A 12,163-nucleotide genomic window follows, 5' to 3' on the forward strand; every position below is an offset into this window, starting at 1 on the left:
CAAATTATTGTATTATACTATTTCCAATGTAATATCTTATCTTACTATAATATACTCTTTGTACTGTAGAGGTTAATATAAAATTTTAAAATAATTTGATAAACATATTGCTATTAATGAGTTAATTTCACTAAAGATAGTTAAAACTTCAAGCAAATTTTCAAATCATTCCTTAAGATATTTTTTGATGCATTTAGTCATTAGAATTATATAACATCGTGTCTTTATTTGAGCCCCATTTTGTTGATAAAATAGATTTAGTGATTTTTGGAGAATGTGTGTTTAAAAAAAAAAAAAAATTGAATTTACGTTATAACCCAAGAATAAGTAATCAAGAGAAGTGTTGAATTGGTTTTTAAAACCTTTTCAAAGAATTAATCTATATTCAAGCAAGTAAAGACTAAATAGATTAATTCAAATAATAAGTGCAAATATGAAAGAGATAAGTAAAAGGGTAGAGATAATGCAAACGATATATAATTGTTCAAATTCAATTCAAAACAATGAGCTACGTTTTTCGTTATCAAACTCTCCGCCACGAGTAAGACCGTTTTACTATATTGATTGAATTATTGTGCAATCTAACCCTTTACGACACTTTCGGTGACTTACGAATAAAGAGCACCAATTCTTATACAATATTGAGCTTTACAGGACCTCAATATGACCCACAGATATAACAAAATAATTTTACAAACTCCTCTCTTGATAAATGAAACAAATGAATTATGTACTAAGAGAGGTTAACACTTCAATGAATAGCCAAAAATGATAGCTCAAGTATTAGATGAAAGCGTAGATGTGTATGATAATTGAAATTTTGATTCAATCAATCAAAATTTTTTCAATAAGAAGACGAAGAGGAAATAAGTGTAGTGTAAGTTAAAAAAAATTTCTCAAAATATTTTTCTCTTTTAATGAATAATGGTAATAAATTAAGTACCAAAAGAGAGATGAGAAACTTTGATAAGTATATGATTTTACAAGTTCTATTCAATTAATCAAAGTTTTGATATAGAGAAGTAGAAGAAATAGATGCAATGAAAGTTCAAAACATTTCTTAAAAATTTATCTCTTTTATGAATGATAGAAATAAGTTAACAAAAATAGAGATGAAAAACTTTAATGAAGATGATGAAAAGAATTTTAATCAATCAAGGTTTTTTATATGAAGAAATAAATGAAATGAATGCAATGTAGGCTTAAATATTATCTTAAAATATACTCACTTAATGCATTTGAAACTCTGTTTGAAGAATGGAAAGAGTAAGAGTATTTATAGAACTCTAAAAGCAAAAGTTTGTCGTACCAGACAACCAATTGGACATCCGCCCTTGGATCCGAATGGCCAAAATAGCCGCTATGCATTTGAAGTTATAACAGTAAAAAAATTTGACCGTTGCATCAAGTAGACATCCGCCTTTCATGAATTTATAGAGAAAGATTTGCAAAACTCTCTAGGGATCTGGACAAGTATCCTGACGTCCACATACTCAAACAGGACGATTGGCTGGTTTGGTCAATTTTTTCATTTTTGACTACGTTTGATCCAATTTGAATGTTTTGACAAATGCAAAACTTTTAACAAGTGTTTTTAACTATTTTTCAAGTTAAATGGTGTTTTAAAAATATGATCTAAGTTCAAACGTCATTTTTAAAATCAATTTTACTTTTGATACAAACATTTTATGCAAGTGATAATCGGAATAGCTTTTGGTGCTCAGATTGATTTTTGAGCTTTTATCACTTATTGCTAGAAATCAAGGTGTTAGTACCATTACATTTGATATAAGAAAGCTTAGTCTTTGACATTTCTTTGAATCTAGGCTCTTAGGCTGTCATTTTGGTCTTTCTTTGACGTTTGACTCTTGAACTCTTGATCTTGATATTTCTTTGACGTTTGTCTTTTAAACTTTTGTCTTGAATGTTTGGATGACTTGATGGCTTCGATCTTGACCTTTATTGTGAGATTGATTTGATAGCCTTGATATTGATCTTTTGACAATGATCGATTAATTTATTATTGAGTGTTTTGAAAATTATAATCACTTAACTTCAACTGTTAGAAAATTAGATTAACTTGTTTGTTATAATCAAAAGTTTAAGATTACAATCAACCATAGTCAACATTTACGTGTAAATTATTTTATTGATAGAATGTATGAATAAAGATAAGTTTGAAAAAATGAATTTTGAAATACAATCACTCTATTAGAGGCATTCATCGTATGTATGGCTGGCATTTTTAAATCTTGACATGATTTACCAATCTCAATGTCCAGGACGTGAAATTAAGAATCTTCAAAATAAAATACAATTCTCAAGAGAAAAAGTTTTATGTTCAACTAAAAAGTTCCAAATTGCCCTATTTAGCCATGATGGGATTCAAGGAAGGTAATAAACTATCAATGGCTCGATGCATGTTAAGGAGAGGCTAAGGGTAACTTCGAGATCTAATAGAGTCAATGAAACTATGTAATCACTTGTTCAAGCTACGGAGTTGAAGAGGAGTGAAGTTAACAATCCAAAGACCAAGTTTCATGTTGGCATGGGAGCGAAAACAAGTTGGACTGCATTAAAATAAAAAAACTCAAATTTGGCAGCAAGACGGACTATTATGCGATCGCATGGCACAAATCTGGGTATGGCCAAATGTCCCTATACCGAGAATCAAATGTGACATTTTGGATGAACTATACGTCGCATATCAGAATTCCGGAGTGGAATAATTCAAGTTTTGGAAAGATCCTAGTTTAGTTAAAACTATAGTTTTATGGTAATTCTTGGTATTTAAACTATTAATTCCGTTTTTAAGTAGATTTTATGGATTTCCTATAAATAGGACCGAATTATTTCACAGTAAAAACACACAATTTGAAAGATATTATTGCAAGGCATATTGCTTTTGACTCGTTCTTCATTGAACTAATTCCGAACTCATCAACAATTAAATTCTTGTGGTGTTGAACAATTCAAGTAAAGTTCATAAGTGTTGTGAACATGGGGTCAAGATGTTGTTTGCAATTATCTTAATTCTTGGGTTCAATAAATTATTGGGTCAAACTTTCAAACCATGATATTTGACTTTTTTAGATTCGATCTAATCTGTCGCGGGTTTCATAATTGTAATTGCTATATGGGTTCGCAGCAGTTGGTATCAAAGCTTAGACTTCAAAAATTAAAGTTACATCAATTACTTTTTTGTTTGGGTCATCATCTTTGTTCTTCGTGTTCTTCATTTTTGAGTCATTCGATCCAACTGAAATACAAAAAAAAAAATTCAAAAGTCATTTGTGGGCTAAATTAGTGCCCAAATCAATTCAATTTTGATTTTTTTTTTGGGCCCTTTGTTGAATTTTCATGCATTTAGTTAAAGCATCCAATTCAAATTCAAGAGCACGTTTTTGAATTTATCCTTAATTAAATTCCTACTTTTTTGAGTTATTCTAGAGTCAATTTCCTTACTCAATTCTTTGTTTGAATTTAAGGGTTGAATTTTGTTTGAGATTGAATTAGTTCTTTGAAACTCTTGCAAGAAACATTGAGTGGAAAAAAGATAGAGTGGTAAGACTAATAGAGGGAAAATGTAAAATTGAGTAATGCACGTGCGAACATGCATGAGGCAAATATTATTCTAGTTTTATGTTGTCTAACAAAAATGATTCTACTGCAAGCGGAAGAATAATCAAATCATCTTGATGATATGATGATTTGAAAATTTGTTTGGGGATATGGGAAATAAGATGGATAGACAAGAGGCTTGAATGAAAAGACATCACACTGATCAAAGAAATATGAAAGCAAGTAGAGAAATCAACTTTCTCGAATGAAATCTTGATTTTGGATGGATAATCTTCAAGAATCTTACACAATTTCCTTGAATGTTGATGATTTAGCCTCATTCTTCACCTCCAAAATATGTTGAGCCGATGAATTTTATTAGGTCTAGGAAGGTTTCCACGTTTTGGACAGATTATGTTATTTAAAGGATACCCAAAATATTGTTACCAAAATAGAGTTTCAATTGGAAAAGAAAAGAAAATCTCACCTCGAAAAAGTACTATGACGTTGCATTGTACAAATCGAAGTAGTCGTATAGAAGAAATCATAACGGGTCTTGGAAGCACTGGAGGCATGGATGTTGTCGCGTTAAATTAACACTATGCGACCACATAGATACACCTTTTTTCGTCGGACATCTTTCAATATTTTGGTCATATCTTTTTGTTTCGATATCTGGTTGAAGTTATTCAAAGTGTGTTAGAATGATAACTCAAAATGCTACAATTTTTTCAAAGATATCATTTTTTCAATTCAAACGTTTGCTATGTCAACAATGAGTCTCAAACTGAGACTAAAAATTTGAAACATAACTTTTTCATCTTAAAGTTGATGTGTGATAATATTTTGATTGGATTTCATCTTTTTGACTCTTTCCTCATCCAATTGATCCGTAACATTCTCAAATATTTATCGTGAGGTTCACACAATTTATATGTATTTGCACTTTAGTCCCTGAACGTTAGATTTGTTTCATTTCGACACTTTCTCTTGTAATCTTGTTCCTTTATCTTACAATTGTATCCAATTAAATCCTTGGCTTCTTCGATCTTCATTTTATCGTCGGTTTCATCTATGGATTGTTTGCAATTTAATTCCTGAATTTTAATTTTCGTCTTTTTCACTATTTTTATATTCTTTTCTCCAATTATTCATTAAACATCGAGTTTTACCAACAAAAGGCAATATAACACAAGTTAGGTAGTATTTTATCCAAAGAACAGTAAAACATAATCTTAGGACCTTGAATAATTGCAGAAACTACAGTTATCAATAATTATATCAATTTGAAAGGCATACTGGATGTCAATAAATGAACTGACCTAAATTTTGTCTATTGACACTGCAATCTGGACATTATTCTTAAGCATGAATAATTTGGTTATATACTTGAATAGCCCTTTCCAGAGACAATCTCTGAGGATTCGACTAAGGAAGGGGTGGCTACATATAATAAACACAGTGATGTCGATAGTATTGTAATATATGTGATGTTTGCAGCTATATTACTTGAGGTGCAAAAGCAACATGAGGGTATGGATGCCAATTCAATGATCTTTTATCTCAAGGAGTTTTATGATGAACTATCACGAGTAGAAATATCTGATACTTCCAAACAACTACATTGGTGCAAAATGGTAGAATGATCTTCAGTCAATGCTTATCTACTGAAAATGATTGGCTTTATAGAGAAGTTTTCTCAATTGTGTTTAGTTATGAACCATGAAATAATTAAGACTTGATTTTGCAATCTCTGCTAGAGAGCTTTTTCATATTTAATTATAAATTTCAACATAAATAAGCTCGAGTACACATTCATTGAGTTGCTGAACATGTTTAAAACTGTTGAGCCCAACATCAAAACTAGTAGTAGGCAAGTCGTCGCTATTGATTCCTCTAAAAGCACTAAGAGGAAGTCTAAAGGAGGCTTTATGAATGTATGCAAGATGGTTAAGACAATCAATGCGAATAAGGAAAACACCAAAATCTAATGGCCTTTGTTATCAATTTGGAATGAATGTCATTGGAAGAGGAATCGCAAGGCTTACCTTGTGAGTTTGAATGGTATGTCTACTTCATTAACTTATTGGGTATTATTAGATACTGGATATACATTTCATATTTTTATAAATATGTGGAAATTAAATAGAAGTAGACCATTGCAAAAGATAGAAGTTGATCTGCAAGTTGGAAATAAGTAAGAGTTGCTGCATTGCTTATAGAAGCATACTCCTTTCCTTGCATTTATGCTTAGTATTAAAATTTAAAAAATGTTACTTTGTTCCCATAATTACCAAGAACATTAATTTAATTTCATGTTTGGACATGAATTTTTTTAAATTAATGTTAAGGACAATAGTTGTTCTTTTTATCTTGATAATAACTTAATGGTTATGGTAAATAACAAATTAACATTTATATTCTAGATACTGAATATTCTATATGAGTATTGAAATTAAAAGCCATAAAATGATAATCTAAACATTACCTATATCCGGCATTACAGATTTGGTCACATAAATGAAAAATACAATTGCAAATTACATAGAGATGGATATTTGAAGTCAAATGATTTTGAATGACTTGAAAAATGTAATTCATGTCTACTAGGCAAGATAACCAAATTTCTTTTTACTTTAAATGAGAAAGAACTACACAATTACTGGCCCAATATACACTATGTATGTGAACCTATGTCAATCACCGCAAGAGGTGGTTTTACTTCATAACATTTACCGATAACATTCTAGATATGGTTATGTATACTTGATAAAAATCACACATGAAGATATTGACACATTGAGATCTAATTAAGGTGGAGAATATCTAAAAGGAGAATTTTCAAGTTATCTAAAAAAGAATGAAATTCTCTCACAGTGGATTTCACCACATACACCACAACATAACGATGTATTTAAAAAGAAGAATCGCATACTATTAGATATGGTGTGATCAATGATGACCCATGCAAGCCTCTTAAAATATTTTTTGGTCATGCACTAATTGTAGCATGCTATACATTAAATCGTGTCACATCTATATCAATTGACAAAAATTCATAAATCTAATAAATATATATTTGTCGGATGTCCAAAAGAGACAATTTTATATCAATTCTATAAACTTATTAAGAAAAAAGTATTTTTTTAAAGATGTGCGATAATCCTAGAGAGCTCATTTTAGGAAAGGATAGTGAGAGCAAATTAGAGTTTGAAGGAGTTCAAGAATCCACATATATAGTTATCAGTAGATGAGTTCGAGTCTAATCCCACCCTTGTTTAGAGTCAAATTCTTGATCAAAAAGTAGAGACTCCTGAGGACAAATTAGCTTGCGTAAATCTAGTAGGATCATTTGACGACCTTCTAAAAAGTATGAATTCATGATTAATAATTAGATATTACGAATAGAGAATGATGAATCTACTAAATATGTAGATGTAAAGTCAAGTATTGACTCAAAGAGATTATCAGATGCCATGAAATTCGAGATGAAGTCGATATATGTAAATAAGGCTTGGACCTTGGTTACCCCGCATAAAACCCATAGGTTGCAACTTGCAAATGGGTTTAAATGAGAAAGATCAACATGGATAAAAACATCCATTCATAGAAAGCAACATTAGTAGCAAAATGTTATAATCAAAGACAAGGAATTGACTTTACTGAAACCTTTTTACCTATAGTTATGTTTAAGTCCATTTGAATTTTGCTTACAATAGCTACATACCATGACTATGATTTATGGCAAATGGATGTAAAAAGTGCATTCTTAAGAAATACTTGCAAGATAAAGTGTATATGACACAACTTGGCGGTTTTGAAACCAAATATGCTTCTAAGGTATGCAAACTTGATTGGTCCATGTATAGATCAAAGCAAGTTTGAAGGAGCTGGAATCTCCACTTTGATGAGACAATCAAATGGTTTGATTTTATCAAAAATAAAAATGAACCTTGTCTTTATAAGAAGTCAAATGAGAGTTTTGTCGTATTCCTAATATTATATATAGATGACATATTATCAATTAGAAATGGCATCCTATGCTTCAATCGTTGAAATTATGATTGTCAAGATATTTTTCCAAAAAAGATATGGGAAAAATAACTCAATCTAAAGAGATAGATCTAGAATATTACTTAACTTATTTTAATCTGTATAATAAAATCTTTTTAAGATTTTATATGAAAAAATGAATTGAGAGTTCATTGATAGACTGGCGCTAACTTCTTGATAGACTAGGATGGTAGCAAATCTCAAATAAGATATGGATTTACTTTTAATAATGAAGTGATTAGTTGGAAAGGTTCTAAACGGGAAATATAACTTAAGCTTAATACATCGTTATTTCATAAGTAACAATGATTGTGGTCTGAATCAAGAAGTTCATCAATAAATTTGAAGTAGTTCATAATATTTTTGATCCCATACATCTTTATTGTAATAATAATGGAGCTATCGCGAAAATGAAAGAACTAAAATCTCATCAATAATCTGAATGTGTTAAGGTGGTATTATCTTATTGGAGAGATAATACAAAAAATGACAGAAAGAAAAAACAATTTTCCACAATTGATAATACTACAGATCCACTGATAATGAGTTGTTGTAGTATAAGTATAATCGTCATGTAGACTTCTTTAATATAAGATACATACATGATTGGATCTCGCGCAAGTGATAGTTTGTCTGTGTTATACGCTAGGTCCAATCGATTTTGCTAAAACACTTTTAATATGATTAATGCATTAACATTTGTGGCAAATCTATTATTCAATTGAATTACTATTCTATTTAATTAAATTAATGTAGTTCGTAAATTCAATTCATGATAACTTGTTAATTATAGTGAGTTGTAATTGTGAGAAACAAATTATATATGAATGAATTTTAAATTATCCGTAGTCATAAGTAATAATGAGATACGAATGTCGTTATTAAAGATAAACCATCATGTGTGGTATTTCTCAGTTATGAAGTGAGTAGCTGATCTCATGTGGTAAAATGTTGTGATATTTAAATGTACATGTTTTGTTATGAGAACAAAACAACAAAACATTGGAGACAAGCTACAAAGATTCTATATGGATAACTATTTGAGCTACAGTGGTGAATCTCTAACGTTCGGTAGTGGATTTATCTTTTCGGCTTGAGGTCATTATATTGCCCTATATGAAAACCATCATACTTTGATAATGTTGGATGTTGCTCTGTCGAGAGTTGCTAATACGGTATCGTTTAGATATGCTAAAAGTCATATTAAGATTGTGAATGATCAATAGAGAATTCGTCGCTCTTAGATAGAGATTATGATTTATATTTCATTCAGTTAAGTTGATAACGAAATTTTTGACCAATGTATGTTAATATGTCAAAAAGAAATTTCGACTGCTATTGACTTAAGAGTGAGATTTAAGATATGATCGATAATCGAGATTGACACGCATTCATATCTCACAATTGATCGGATTATATTGAAGAATGATTACAAATTCACGGTAAAAGAGCAAGTTTGATTTTGTTATACTACATTACACTTATAGTAATATGTATTGTCCTAATATGTTGCTAGATGTTAATATGGGACTATGAATGCGAATTAATTAATCTAGGTAAATAAAGATAAATTGAAAGGGTATTTTAATCTATCTTATTTAGATTAGATCAAAATAATAATTCACATTATTGGCTATCGTGATCGAAAACCTAATGTCACACACAATAAGGAGAACTAGAATAATGATACTACTAAATATTTAATTGACAATTGTTGGATAGTTACAGAATTAATTTTTTGGGGTGCTTATTAATGAGATTAAGTCAATTAATTAGAATAGTTAATTTATGAACCAATTTTAATTAATTAGATTAATTAAACATTTGACTGTGTCAAGTTTAATGGACGTGCCAAAACCCACTTAAACTTCTATTAAAAAGTGTTAGGGCTTGAGAAATCATTACACATCTTCATAATCTTGCTAGCACAAGAAAAGAAAAATCCGAATTTTCTCATTCTTGTTTCTTTGTATAGATTATTATTGGCGGTTGAACAATTAGATAGTTGTAGTGTGCAAATCGTGATTTATGTGTTCCAAGATTATTAAAAAAAACTTCACAAAATTAACTAAAGGAATAAGTTTTATCATAGTTTCTATCTAAACATAAAGAAGATCCTTGATAGGAATTGAAAATTTTTAAATTTCGCTATGTTAGTAAATTCCCAACACCTTATCCATTTCTCAAGTACATTTTAATTATTATTCATTTTATAGCCTCAAGCATATATTTTTCTCTCCAATCGCTTTCTTATTTAGGCATAGGAGGAGTGATGGGAACAACTCCCCTAACATTTTACAGGTTGTTTGGAGGTCCTGTTTGTCTTGATCCCTTGTGTTCTTCAAGCTCAAGATGGTGCCATCCCGAGTACGCTTTATGATAGCATCAAACTATAAACGAGGGATATCAAGAATAAACTACAAGGGTGGACGATAATTAAGATCACAAGATATTATCAAGAAAAATTAAATTTAAAGGAAATTATGGCTCAAAATTGGCTCACGTAGAAAATGAATTGAACATTATATAGTGATATGAAAGTAAAATCATCCAACATGTTTTCACTTACAAAAGAAGCATTAAAAGCATTTTTCGTTTCAAGGCGATCCTTTGTCACCAATTTGTCCTACACAGACTTCGGTCGCTCTCTCTGGGGTGGCACCCATGACCATCGCATCTTTAATGCACGTTTCCATTTCTTCCAGTAAATTTTCAGCCTCGATTGAAGTTGCAAACACAACAATCATGGCAATGAAGAACACAGCTACAAATTTGGATGAACCCATATCCCTTATAAATATGATAATTAGTTTTATGGAATTATAGTGCTTATTAATGACTTAACAAAGGCTTTGAATAAAATAGAGACAATGGAATTATTTATAACGTGAAATACAATAACGTAGACATTTTTCTTACATACATTAAGGTTTGTGTTACGAGAAAAGAAAGGAAAAACTTACGACTATAACCATCAAAGATTAATGGTGAATTTCGGCATCCAATTACAACCTCAACTTTCACCTACATTCACCTAAAAGCCAAGGGAAAGATGAACCTCTACTGTATCCCAAGTAACATATCGTGGGTGACAAATGCCATTTTATTTATTTCCTGTTAATTTGAGTAATTAAGCAAATCTTCTATCTCTTAATTATTCATCTCTTGAGCATTTTCGGCTGTTAAGACTTTCTTTCCAGAAAATAAGTTATGTTAGTAGCATAATTGTCTATTAAACTTAAGTTTGGGAAAAAAATATTATAGGTAACTTAGCTAAACACGTTTTATATCCATCTTTACTTTGTACCAAAAATAAAAATAAAAATTACTATATCATGCCATATGATGGAGCAACGATATTTATTTGTAATTCACACCAAATTTTGTGTCATTGCTCGTCTGTATACAGTTTATTTTGAGTAGCCATGTTTTTCCAGCTTAGATTGAAAATAATTGAAGGGATGGACAAACATTTTGCATTACACGCAGGAGTCATAACTCCCAATCATTGATTATAGAGTTATGCTTCAAGTACAATGAATTTGACAATATTGTTGACAGTATGTCACATAGCATGTTGTTATTAGACAGTTTAAAAAACAACCAATCTTTTCAATCAATATTTTTTTGCCACACCCATCATTGTCAACAATGTTGTACAAAATAATTGTACAAATATATTAATTGTTGATTATAACCACTCATTGTTGACCCGGAGGGCGGGGGTAGGGTTCTTCCTGAATCATGATCTCAAATGGATATAGCCCTTCAATTAATTTTTGTAGATATAAACAAATTTAGGTTGCTGGGTAGGGTATGTTGTGCATTGACTTTCATTTTTCATTCTTTTTGGATGGATACTAAGAAGATAAAAGGGTTAGTATCTAACAAAACGATGGCCGTTTAACCATGTAAGAGACACTTTTAGTTGGAATCGTGAGATTTACTATAGTAGAATTACTGGGTAGCTATAATGGATATCGTCCTGACTCCTACATTATCTATATTTAAGTACCGTACACGTAAAAAAAGGCTTATTTTGCAAAATCCTCCTAATCTTTCATTCTATTGCGCAGTATCACCATATCCTGTAAAATTGGTGGAAAGCTCCCCTATATGACCTTTTAAGTGAGCAAGACTCCCCTATCATCCATCCTCATTACTGTTTTCGTTAAATCCACTTAAAGAGGTATAAAATAAATAATTTTAAAAGGGCAACACAGTCTTTTCACACACTTCAACCAATTTCTTCCCCACCACAACCAACCCATTCCATCCCAACCTAACCCAACCCCAAAAATCTAAACATACCTGTTTGTGGAAAAATGAGGTTACGATGAAAACCATGAAACGAAGGCTAGCAATGATCTGTTGATTGTGGAAGAAGAATCAATGACCAGATCACAAGAAAAGAAGATCAATGAAGTCATGAGATTACTTGTTCAAGATACATGGGCCGAGAGGCTTGGGCATGGAAGAAGAACCAAGGCGGGTGCATTTGATTCAAGTAAAGGATGAAACGGAGATTCCAGTGAACCAAGCATCCGTA

This window comes from Olea europaea, chromosome 4, assembly GCF_002742605.1.
Source record: "Olea europaea var. sylvestris chromosome 4, O_europaea_v1, whole genome shotgun sequence".
In the NCBI taxonomy this organism is placed as follows: domain Eukaryota; kingdom Viridiplantae; phylum Streptophyta; class Magnoliopsida; order Lamiales; family Oleaceae; genus Olea; species Olea europaea.